Source organism: Sitophilus oryzae, unplaced genomic scaffold, assembly GCF_002938485.1.
Source record: "Sitophilus oryzae breed Bouriz unplaced genomic scaffold, Soryzae_2.0 scaffold_360_pilon_pilon, whole genome shotgun sequence".
Taxonomy (NCBI): Eukaryota; Metazoa; Arthropoda; class Insecta; order Coleoptera; family Curculionidae; genus Sitophilus; species Sitophilus oryzae.
In genome coordinates this window covers 203,538-217,034 of record NW_022146930.1, presented here as the reverse complement: position 1 = coordinate 217,034, position 13,497 = coordinate 203,538, and the positions used below count along the sequence as shown (strand labels likewise).

The 13,497-nt window shown below is 34.8% G+C and overlaps 2 protein-coding genes across 6 annotated transcripts in view; one reads left to right on the top strand and one right to left on the bottom strand.

The window, feature by feature from the left end:
- The window catches only part of LOC115885079 (probable G-protein coupled receptor CG31760), a 204,491-nt gene that overhangs the window by 107,905 nt on the left and 83,089 nt on the right, over positions 1 to 13,497 (bottom strand). The window lies entirely within an intron of this gene.
- LOC115885080 overlaps positions 1 to 13,497 on the top strand; it is a 28,970-nt gene that overhangs the window by 5,493 nt on the left and 9,980 nt on the right. The window contains exon 1 of one of the 2 annotated variants that reach the window (XM_030903852.1): positions 12,921 to 13,072. The exons of the other annotated variant lie outside the window; for it this stretch is intronic. The gene's annotated coding sequence lies outside the window, so the exon portion shown is untranslated. Of the gene's footprint in view, positions 1 to 12,920; positions 13,073 to 13,497 lie in introns of those variants that run through there. 2 annotated transcript variants of the gene reach the window in all.

The following is a 13,497-nucleotide window of genomic DNA, read 5'->3' as shown; positions in this document are numbered from 1 at the left end:
ACCTTGGACACAGTCCGTCCATAAGACAACGGTACAGGGGAACACTACCCGTACCTTGGATACTACTAGGACCTTGGATAATGCCCGTACCTTGTAAATAGTCCGTACCTTGGACCCTAAAAATACGAAACTCTTGATTAAAATCAAACAAGGTCTAATAAACAAAATGAACCTACCTCGAATTACTTCGGAGGGCTCACTAAATAATAAAGAACATGTCCTTTCTTCCATGTGATATTCTGGAGGACAAAAAAAAAGGGACGCCAACGTGCCAGCAAAATACAAATACAAGTTAGGTTGGGACATCCAAAACTCTACCCTAAAATTATGCAGTAATAATATCGAATCTAAAAGGATAATATTTCATCTTTACCTGTTGCTTCGAAATGGCAGCTGATTCAGATTATACAGCAAGATTTAAATAATCACCATTTCTAAAAGCCGGGATTTGCAAAAGTGAGGTTAAGCGCGGAGAGTTGACAGCGCGCGCCTCCACAGAACAGTGAAACGATAGCAGGGTTGGCGACTAGGGAACGTAAAAATTACGCCAAGCTTGCCAAATACATTATCAGGCCTGAACGATACGGAATCCGATGACGATACGCCAGACATCATATATATCATATATAAAAAAGACATGTAACGAACTAAAACGTTACAATACCACGTTATGGTATGGTCTTTTACATGCTGAGTAAGCGTTTCTTCCTTCCAATCCTTTTTATTACTCAATACTACAGTGAGGTGCTTCTTAAAGTTGGAAATTCTTGGTATGTCATCCACTGGGAGTTGGAGAAGTGGAATTTTCTTTTTGAGGGTGTTCCAAGCCTAACCTAACCTAAAAATTCTCTCATTACTGCTTCCGCCAATGACCATTCTAATCATTGTCGCATTGGCATAACTACGGACCTTAAAGTGCAGTGGTATTAGGTCTAGAATGACCTCCTTTGCTGCTGTTGGACATGCTTTCATGGCACCTGTGATACGAGCCTTTAATGAAGGAAAACTTTTTGATCAGAGTGTTTTTGTAAATAAGTCGTTGAATAAATACGAAAATGAAGTAGATATTATTAATAATTCACCGTTCCTATTATGACGCACATAATCATAATTGAAAAGATAACTATCGATAAGTGTATTACGAGATAACCCATTTACATATTATGTATAAAAATGCATTCATATTGTCCAATATGTATTAATAATTACAAAAATACAATTATTTTTCATTTAAAAAATAATGCAAATTTTTAATGTCACTCATATTAATTGTTAATTTTTAAAAGACAATTGTTTAAATTCAAAGATCTTGATCTAACTATTGAAAGATTTAGAAAAAATTACGAACAAAGAGATATAAATAAATTTTAGATTTTTCCATAGTGGGAAAAGAAGCACTTTATAGTTTTATCTCGGATAATTGTGAATAATAAATTTTTATTTATCTTTTGATAACTCGAAATGACATTATCTCCAGATAGTTTTTAAGTAATTATTTGTATTTTGTTTTATTGTACTTTATAAAGTGGAATCGGTAATTCGGGTTATCTCATCATGTAATTTAAAAATGTTATGTAAAGATTTATATCTGTGTAGAACTTGCTAATAAGCAATATAGTAAAGATGCCACTATTTAACAAATAACGTTAATCTACCACAATGTCATTATGACACATTCAACATTGTCATTTGGAAGTCTAAAATATTACATGACACTTTTTTCTTATTTTCTTTGGAATTTTCTATATAGCTCTCTGCCACTGTGTTAGAGCGCCAACCACCATATCTTTTAACAGTTTATAAATACACTCCTGAATCTGCAAGCAACGACGCAGACGATCTACGGAAACAATGTCCAGTGTATTGTTGTGGATTTGGAAGACTTAGGAACAATGCTATGTAAATGGAATAATGACATGAATGCATTGTCCTTCATCTTTAACATTTTACAGCTGCAGATTTGTAAATTCGATACGCCGGCAGGCTCCCGCAAGTCCCACTATCAATGAAACTTTTGTCAGGAAATAAGTTTTATCATCGGCTTCCAACAAAAAACGAGTTATGTCTTCTTTTCTTAAAATTCTCGATTTTTTTAAGATTTTTAAGGTAGTAGATAACTTCAAGAAATAGGCTAGCAATACCTTTTCTGTGAAATTCTCAACATGTTTTTCTTTGAGCCAGGTTTCAAAGTTGTTGTAGGTTGTCTCGTATATGTTTTTCGACTTCTCGAGTACTAACGTGGATAGCGCAGTTTCAGCAGCTTGTTGAATAGCCAAAGACTCGTCATTATCAATCATTTTTTCACAAAACTTTGTAGAAAATACGGCGGCGTTCGAACCTGACAGAATTTTGTCATTAAACAATGCATAAACAATGCCTTAGAAACCGATTACCAGAACATTTTAAAAAAATGTTTAAAAATAAATAATAATAATAGCATGAAAATCTCAAATTATCCACTTTCACAAAAAATCTTGTATGACAATTTTGTGTCCCGTGCTTAAAACATATTCATTTCGCAACATAAATAGCTATTTAGCATTTGTATTAACTTGTATCATATTTCTTTTTGACTATTGGTTTGATGTAAGAAAAAATATAGACTTCTTTTAATATTAAAAAACTGGAATTACTGTTTTTTTTAAGTTATTAATTCTACTCATTAAGAACAAACACGCTTATTTTTTTATAAATGCCTAGTATTAATATTATGTCAGATTTTGTCTCAAAGGGATTAAAGTGATTATGTCTTTAAACATATCGCATACCAGTTTTAAAATTCAATTTTTTTGAAGTTTTTATAATATTCGATTGTCTACAGTATGTCCCCGGGTTGTCTTTACAAGAGGAAAACAACTTTTTTATTGTTGACATTTTCAGAAAAATGCATTCTTTATAAAAAAACATCCTTGTTCTAAAATAGTTAATCCCGTTTGTGCTTCTCCAAATTTCCATACCGTTTTAGAGAAAATAAAAAAAATATGAAAAATGCAGTTTTTTAAAATGTCAATAATAAAAAAGCCTTTCCTCTTGTAAAGACATACTGTATAATTAGCACAAAAGTAACATTTTCATATTCTTACTTTAATTTTACCAAAAATAGAAAAATTTATGATTAATTTAAAAAAATAAAAATTTACCAAATTTATTATTTCAGTCAAATTAGAATCTACTTAAAGTGTTTATTTTTTGTAATAATGATATGTATTGACTATTTCCATTCTAAGTATCTTAAGAACGGTTGCTTCTAGCGATTTTTACCAAGAGACATTTTTTATGTAAAAAGTCTCGGAGATGTATATTTTTCACTCAGTAGTTTTATACAGGCACGGACGAAAAGTTATTACTCTTCAAAACAGTTAAAACACATGTAGTTGGCGCCCCTTACAAATGGGAGTCATATTGACATCAAAATCAAATTTATCATGTGAAAAAACTCCCAGACACCAATTTTCATCCAAATGTTGACGTTACTTAACGTTATAGAAATAAAAATGAAACTTCTACACCCTATATCTCCGAAACTAAGCATTTTAGGACATACATTTATACGAACTTTTTTTTATCTGCTGTCGAAGTTTTCGGAACACAGTTTGGACCACCCTGTATATTGAGTTGTCCGTTTTTCGTGCCAGTCAGTGTAGAATGTAGAATGAGTAGGGGAAATGACTTCCCCTAGGAGATGTCTTCCCCTAGGAGATGTAAGACCTTGTCGTTGGTGGGGAAGCTCCTTGTCAGGTGTTGGAGGAATCTCCTCTAGCACTCTCTTTGGCTCGGTCTAAAAAGCATCCCATTGTCTTGTCCCTGGCTGTAGTGTCGTGGCCAGTGAATTGCACCAAGACATATAACGATGCCGGACGGGGCTACCCCTGTCCGCCATACCAGGCACCCTCTACTGACTGTGGTCATGTCTCGCGGGTAGAGGGTGTGGGGGGATCTTGGCTTAACAGCCTGGACCAAGAGGAGACAACCTCACCAAAAACCTAAATCCTAGGATGGGGGACCAGGTCAAAGGGATGCGTGGCTAGATAGAGGACTAGCCATTACTGGCCTCAACTTTGGGGCATCAGGGGGTACGCCATTGTATTTACCCCTTACTTCTGCATGCGGGGCTCTCTATAAATGGACCGACTATCCCTAGCGACTCGTGGGAATACTATAAGATCTAGTATTAAAAAACACCACCGGTGAAGCTGTGGAGCAGCCCCCTAGCGACACTGGGAACATAACAAATGAAAGTTCCAAGGGACCAAATCCAAAGGAAACTACAGGAGGAGTGGCTGACACTTGTTTGTGATCATCCTCCACAAGTGGAACACAAGCTACCACTTTCTCCAGCAAGGGTCGGGAGCCTACCTCTAGACCCAATAAGCGACATAAACTACCGTTTCGTCTACCCGGCCTGGATCAACTAGGCGGGCTAGACGATCCTCTGAGAGTACGTCTTAGCGGAGCAGAAGCACGGTGATACCTCCGACTTCTCCACGAAGGACTTGCTCCAGGGGAAGCAAAAGCGAAAACACTCCTCCGAAAAGGGGAGAGTAAAGAAACCAAGAAGCAACCTGACTCATCTCCATCAAAGGGCAAGAGAGGGAGCGAGAACCCTTCACCTCTTCTCCGGCATGGAGAGAAAAAAGCCAGGATGGAAAGCCGTCCAACACCGGGAGTCAAGCAGGGACGTATCACCAGCTTTGCTGCTATTGCTGGACAAGTGAAAATAGCGGTGCTGCCAAAGGATTTCCCACAGGTTGCTCTGACCACCGACCAGCAAACGTCTCTAGAAGAGTCTACTGAACAACACTTTCGGGTGGGCATGATCCTCATAGATTGTGTATCTCAAGAATCGGCGAATTGGTTGGTGGAAATCGCACCGAAGCTTAAAAATTGGCAAGGGCCGGAACTGGTTGCCGTGAAGGGAGAAAACATCCTTAAAGGGGGGGCCATAACGGTCTTTCTGCCGAGGAGCAAGGGGAAAGACACCACCTACCTGCTGAGCCTTATCCAAGGCATATACATCGAGTTGGCGAGTCATCAATTCGAGGGAGGATGGTCATGGTCAGGTCCTCACAATAGGAATTGACCTCAAATCCAAAGAGGCAATAGAGAAAGAGGGACATATCCCCTATTATAGATACGAGACAACACCGGTATCAGGTCTAAGGAGAGACCAAGTTAAAGAGGTGGAGAAATGGAGACAGATCCTCCAGCCTCCACCTCACGGGTTCCTCAGCCGGAGGCAAGCTCCTCGACTGTGAAGAGCGGCACGGAGGGCCAAACTCGAACCGTGGAAGGGTGTGTACCCTCGGAGGAAGAACTGTTGTCAGAGGAGGATGGGAAATACCCTGTCCCCTCTACAACAGGGGTATGATGGGTTATAGATTGTGTGATGACTCAAGGAAGGGGGGCACAATAGATCTTTAAGGTCGCAGTGATTAACCCCCCCCCCTCTTACTCATTCTACAACTAATTTATTAAAATAGAATAATAAACTAATTATATCTCATATAATCTGTCGTTTGTTGATTAATGCTTATTGCAACCGTCCAAAACGCTATGTTATAATTCTATGGCTTATTCCAGACCCGGTTTAATACCACAAAATTAATCCGGAGATTATTTAATGCCGGAATCCTTCTCCTTTTCAGTTCCGGGACAATGAATTATTAAACGGAAAACCGCAAACAAAAATAGAGGAGCGCCGCCGCTAGCTAGTCTTGGAATTGTATCCAGAAAGAATGCTTTAGAAAATTGACTCGTTATAAAGAAATCTTCGGCTTTCAAAGATCTACGAGAATAATGCTCCGATATAACGCTTCTGTATTTTCTATATAATGGCACGTTGGATAGGGAAAAGAATAAAGTATCTTTGATTTAACAATCTGAAAACGAAAATAATATTTTGATTGGAGAGAAAATGATGGTTATAGGAGATAATAGACTGTAGATTTAACTATCATACAGTCTCAGAGCGTTGATAAAAGCCCAAACAGTCAGTATCTGAGACGGTTTTATAGAGGTTAGTTCTCCATTTCTGATATCAGTCATACCAAAGTCCATAATCTCGACGCACTCAGGAATGAGGTGTTCTGGTGTTTCACCATTTTCACCCCTTCTCGGGGATGAAAACTAAATCACCCATTTTAACTGCAAACATCAATAAAGGGATGAATTCTAAGCAAAAAAATATACGAAATAATATACATGTACTGATTTCTTTCGAAAATCGACAACTATGAAACTATGATCCCTTCCCCGACACAAACGGTACATTGTGAGACAGGAAATTATAGAGAGAAGCAAGCCCTATAACATAGGATACAACATTTTAATGAACAATGCTTTCCATAAAATCAATAAAATGAAAAATATACGAAATAATATACATGTACTGATTTCTTTCGAAAATCGACAACTATGAAACTATGATCCCTTCTCCGGCACAAACGGTACATTGTGAGACAGGAAATTATAGAGAGAAACAAGCCCTATAACATAGGATACAACATTTTAATGAACAATGCTTTCCATAAAATGAAAAATATACGAAATAATATACATGTACTGATTTCTTTCGAAAATCGACAACTATGAAACTATGAACCCTTCCCGGACACAAACGGTACATTGTGAGACAGGAAATTGTAGAGAGAAACAAGCCCTATAACATAGGATACAACCTTTTAATGAATAGTGCATAAAATCAATAAAATGAAAAATATACGAAATAATATAGATGTATTGATTTCTTTCGAAAATCGACAACTATGAAACTATGATCCCTTCCCCGACACAAACGGTACATCGTGAGACAGGAAACTGTAGAGAGAAACAAGCCCTATAACATAGGATACAACATTTTAATGAACAATGCTTTCCATAAAATCAATAAAATGAGAAATATACGAAATAATATACATGTATTGATTTCTTTCGAAAATCGACAACTATGAAACTATGAACCCTTCCCGGACACAAACGGTACATTGTGAGACAGGAAATTATAGAGAGAAACAAGCCCTATGACATAGGATACAACATTTTAATGAACAGTGGTTTCCATAAAATCAATAAAATGAGAAATATACGAAATAATATACATGTATTGATTTCTTTCGAAAATCGACAACTATGAAACTATGAACCCTTCCCGGACACAAACGGTACATTGTGAGACAGGAAATTATAGAGAGAAACAAGCCCTATGACATAGGATACAACATTTTAATGAACAGTGGTTTCCATAAAATCAATAAAATGAGAAATATACGAAATAATATACATGTATTGATTTCTTTCGAAAATCGACAACTATGAAACTATGAACCCTTCCCGGACACAAACGGTACATTGTGAGACAGGAAGTTGTAGAGAGAAAGAAGCCCTACAACATAGGATACAACATTTTAATGAACAGTGCTTTCCATAAAATCAATAAAATGAAAAATATACGAAATAATATATATGTACTGATTTCTTTCGAAAATCGACAACTATGAAACTATGAACTCTTTGCTTTATATGAGTTTTGCGATAAAACGGAAGGTTTTCGAGTTATTTTTAAAAAATTACAGAAAAAGATGCAGTTTTTAGATGAAAAATTACATTTTCAATCCTAAATAACTCGGAAAATATTAATTTTCTGAAAAAATGTTGTGTAATACCCTATTTTAATCCTCGCTTACTGTCCTAATTCCTTCTTTAGTTGTTATTGTAAATCGTTTTTCAATGAACCTACTATCTAAAGAACCCTGTATAATAAACAATAAATAGTATTTTAATCCAAAATTATTAATAATCCTATCTTTACTAAAATATTTAACTCCATATCAAATTAATCTTAAAATTTTTTGATGTTTTACTAAAAATAATTATTAAAAATAAATACGTTTTATATAGAATTTTTATTTGATTCAGTCGTTCGATTTTACTGAATATTTAAACGATTATTTTCCAGTTTGATTAGATAGATATAGGAATTACAGTAGAAATAAAAAACACTTGAAAAGATTTTTTACAAACTTTATCAAGGATAGATTGTTATATACCTTTGTACGGCTGATATTATTAAACCGATTAGAAAGTCATCAGAGGTATTCATTTCTTGGAAGAAACATTTTATTGTGATACCGTAAACGAATATAAAACTACCGAATCATTAATAGAAAAACAATTATTTGTCAATTTACTATCGATTTTGAGTTTTAACAACTGATCGAGTTTGAAATGTAATGTTTTGTTGAAGTTTACTCTTATAGATATGAGGACCATCTTGGGACCATCTATACTACTATTTAAAATCCTTAAGTGACTGACATACTGATTAATCACGATCCTGCTCAAACCACTCAACGTAAGAAGCTCAATTTTGGCATACAGGTTGATTCTAGGGTGTAGAGGTTCGATAAGAAGGGATTTTTCGAAATTCCAGTTCCAAGAGGGTGAAACCACCCCTCAAATATTAAAATATTTTTTATTTAAAAAACGGTCAAGTTTCCGAAAAAACGCTTAAACACGTATATTTTATTTTGTTTTTTTACATATTTTAATTTTTTTTAAAAATGTATACAGGGTGTTTCGAAAAATCTGGTCATTGATTAATCACGGTCCTGCTTAAAGCGCTTGACGTAAAAAACTGATTTTTGGAAAACAGATTGACTTTAGGGTGTAGAGGTTCGATTAGAAGGGATTTTTCGAAACTCGAATTCTAAAGGGGTAAAACTATCCCTCAAATATTAAAATATTTTTTATTTAAAAACCGGTGAGTTTTTCGGAAAAACTCTTAAACACGTATATTTTATTTTGTTGTTTTACATATTTTAAGATTTTTTATAAATTTATACAGGGTGTTTCATAAAATATGACCATTGAGTAATCACGATTCTGCTTAAACTGCTTGACGTTTAAAGCTGATTTTTGGCAAACGGATTGACTGTGGGGTGTAGAGGTTCGATAAGGAGGGGTTTCTCGAATCTGAAATTCCAAGAGGGTAAAAACGCCCCTCAAATATTACAATATTTCTTATTTAAAAAACGGTTAGTCTTTCGGGAAAACGCTTGGACAAGCATAATTTATTTGGTTTTTTTACATATTTTGAAATTTTTTAAAAAATCATACAGGGTGTTCCAAAAAGTTGGGTAATTTCTTAACCACGAGTCTGCTTAAACTGCTTGACGTAAAAAGCTTATTTTTGGCAAACGGATTTTTCGAAAGTCAAATTCCAACGATATGAAACTAGGTACCCCTCAAATATTACCAAGTTAGTATATAATAATATCGCCATATTGTTTTTTCTCATGCTGACATAAATGTGAGAAAAATTTATCCAGTTTGTATGTTAATGGAAATTCTTGCCTTGCTTTATCATCACCATTCTTCTTCTTCTTAAAGTGCCTTCTCCATTCAGTGAAGATCGGCAACAACCATGGCAAATTCCTCTCTATTTTTCGCTCTTCTCAGCAAAGTATGTGAGTCCAGGCCTGTCCAATCTCTGATGTTCTTCAGCCAGGAGCATTGCCGTCGTCCGGGTCCGCGCTTTCCCTCAATTTTACCCTCGATGATGAGCTGAAGGAATTCATACTTGCTATGTCTCATGATATGGCCCAAATAGGCTGCTTTCCTCTTTTTTATTATGTCGAGGAGTTCTCGGTCCTTGTTCATTTGGTTTAGAACTCGTTCATTCGAGACACGGTCAGTCCATGGTATTCTCAGCATTCTGCGATATACCCACATCTCAAATGCTTCCAACTTATTCATTGCGCTTACTTTGAGTGTCCACGACTCAACCCCGTAGAGAAGTGTGGAAAGTACGTAGCACTTGACGAAGTTGTCTTTTATATGGATGTTGAGACGTTTATCGCACAGTAGGTTCCGCAATTTTAGGAAGTTTGATCTAGCCATCTCAATTCGAGCTCTGATCTCAATGTCTGGGTTTAGGTCTTCACTAATCCAACTGCCCAAATATCTAAACTTTGAGACTCTTGCTATTGGTGTCCCACCTACGACTACCTCCGTTGCCTGTCTTGCATCTCTATTTATCACCATGACTTTTGTTTTGTTTGTATTTATCCTGAGACCCATTGAGTCGCCCACCGAGGACAGTCTATCAAGAAGTCTTTGCAGGCCCTCAGTGGTGTCTGCAATAACGACGGTATCATCAGCATATCTCATGTTGTTAATCAGCCTGCCATTCACTTTTATGCCGTCTTCTGATCCCTCAAGCGCATTTCGAAATATTAGTTCGGAGTACATATTGAAGAGCATAGGGCTCAATACGCATCCTTGCCTAACTCCACGCTTGATAGGTATTGCTGTTGTTTCAGTGTCCTGTAGTTTTACTGTCGCTACTTGTTGTTCGTATAGCTTTTGGATAATTTTCAGGTCTTGGGTATCCAGGCCTCTTCTTTCAAGGATGCTCAGCAATTCCCTGTGGTTGACGCAGTCGAATGCCTTCGTGTAGTCTATGAAGCATAGGTGTACCTCCTTTCGTTGATCTCTGCACTTCTGCAAAAGCACCGATAGCGCAAACAGGGCTTCTCTCGTCCCCAGTCCCTCGCGAAATCCCATTTGCTGTTCACTTATGTCTAGCTCACATTTTCTTCGGATTCGATTATGCAGAACCTTTAAAAACAGCTTTAGGACTTGACTCATCAGACTTATTAAACGAAACTCATCACATCTTTTTGCACCAGTTTTTTTAGGAATAGGTATAATCATCACCATTACAAATGATTAATTCGACGCGAACGAAGTCGCTGGTACACGCTAGTTTATTTATAATTAAAGAGGCATGTAATAAAAATAACAATTTAGGAAGATAAGAGTATCAAGTGTTTTTGTTTATTCTAGATATCTTTAAGATCAATGAAGCCTGAAGACAATCACAGACAAAACAGTATTTTATTATTACCCTAAAAAATGTTGTCTAGTCTATTCTCTGATGATAGCAATTATATTGGTTATATTTTTTTATTGCTGTGTCACAGACGAAATTGAAACATTTATTTTTCGAAATAAAAATTGAGAAATCATGAGACAATGATAATAAAAAAAATGCTGTCGTCTAATGTAAGAAAATATATTGCATTTTTAATACCATCAAAAAGTCTCCAGTCTGGTATTAACAAAAATAACGTTCAATAGATTGATTTACGTGATAAAGATACCGCCAATAAATATTTCTTAAGCAGCTGTTTTTATCTTTTTAAAGTATATATTTAATTTAAAAGAATACATACCTATAGGGAAATTGAAACAACTTTCGTTGCACGTCATCAATGACACCATGCGTCGTCTTATGGAGTTTGCTGGTGGGCGTATTATAATGTGCAACCAAAGTTATTTTAATTTCCCTATACATATGCAATACAGAGTAGGCCCCTTAGACCTCTGAAAATGAAAAAACTTTTTACTAACATATTTTAGTACGGGCGGCTATACGTGCCTCCCGGGGCCAATTTTTTTTAATATGTTTAGTCATGAAAATAGAAGATTTTTGTCATGTGTTGTGACCGATTTTTTACTAATTAAAAGGCGTAGAATAAGAAAATATGGACCATTGCGGTCTGACGAGAATAGTAATGGATGTAGGAGACGTTTCAACCGTAATCAAAAACAGCTCAAAACAAGGGTCCAAAAAATTAATTTTATCATAAAACCAAAATAAAACCAAGATATCCAAAATTTTAAAAGTGTATATATTATGAATCTACATAAAATTTCGTACAAATTCTGAAAATTTCCCAATTCTATGGCTATGATTACTATCTTTCTGAGGACTTTGAACATGTGGAAAAAATAGCCAAAAATTATAATTTTTTTGGCTTTTTTTCCATACGTCACCGATTTTGTTAACCAATGTCACCGATTTTGTTAAAACTTCTATTATTTACTAATTAAAAAGCTTAGAATAAGAAAATATAGGACATTAATGTTGTCTTACGAGAACACTAATAGATGTAGGAGACGTTTTAACTATCATTAAAAATAGCTCAAAACAAGGGTCCAAAAAATTAATTTTATCATAAAACCAAGATATCCAAATTTTTAAAAGTGTATATATTCTGAATCTACATAAAATTTCGTACAAATTCTGAAATTTTCCCAATTCTATGGCTATGATTACTATCTTTCTGAGGACCTTGAACATGTGGAAAAAATAGCCAAAAATTATAATTTTTTTGGCTTTTTTTCCATACATGTCACCGATTTTGTTAACCAATGTCACCCATTTTGTTAAAACTGCTATTATTTACTAATTAAAAGGCTTAGAATAAGATAATATAGGACATTAATGTTGTCTTACGAGAACAGTAATAGATGTAGGAGACGTTTTAACTATCATCTAAAATAGCTCAAAACATGGGTCCAAAAAATTAATTTTATCATTAAACCAAGATATCCAAACTTTTAAAAGTGTATATATTCTGAATCGACATAAAATTTCGTACAAATTCTGAAATTTTCCCAATTCTATGGCTATGATTACTATATTTCTGAGGACTTTAAACATGTGGAAAAAATAGCCAAAAATTGTAATTTTTTTGACTTTTTTTCCAAACATATAGTCATGAAAATTGGCGATTCTCGTCATGTCACCGATTTTGTTAAAACTGCTATTATTTACTAATTAAAAGGCGTAGAATAAAAAAAATATAGGACATTGTTGTCTTGCGAAAATAGTAATGGATGTAGGAGAAGTTTTAAACATTATCAAATAGCTCAAACTGTCGTTTTGTAGTTTTCTAGATGGAAAGATTCATTTAAATTCTCAAAAAAAATTTTTGATTGTATGAGTATAAATTTATTCGAAGAATTTGCTCGAATATTTCTAATAAAAATACGTCAATTGTTTACTGACTTATCTGAATAACTTTATATCATTTTACTGCTGTAATATCTATTATTATTATTTCGAGTTCAATAGAGTTAAGTCACAGGTTGTAAATAATTAAAATTTATCTTTAACAATGGTTTTTCCAAAATGGCGCCTTCTTGTTGATTACAAATATTCGTCGGTGTAGTGTATATGTGATTTAAGTCGTTTAAAACACTATTTTAAGTAGTTAGTAAACAGGTATGTCCTTGTTCAGATAAATAGTTTTGGTTCTATTCTGTTTTTAAATCAGATAATAGTTATTTTTTATACAAGACGATAAAATATAAAATAGTATTTTATCGTCGACCGAAAAGATTAATTCACGAGCGATGAAATCGTGAGTGAATTAATTTCGAGAGACAATAATGCAATTTTATCGTCGTGTATAAAACAATATTTTTTCCATAGCGAGTTACGTTTTAAAAAATATTCAGAAATTATTATTTCAAAGAATTTATTACGAGTAGAAAAAATATTGTGCTGGGTTGGCGTTGGTTTCTATATAATTTGACAAATAAAATAAAGATCTCTTTAGTTGTCAGTTTTGAGTCAATATCATAGACAAACAAATAAAAAGAGACGACAAATCCCATGGTAAAGAGTGGGACCGCGTTCCCGTAGCG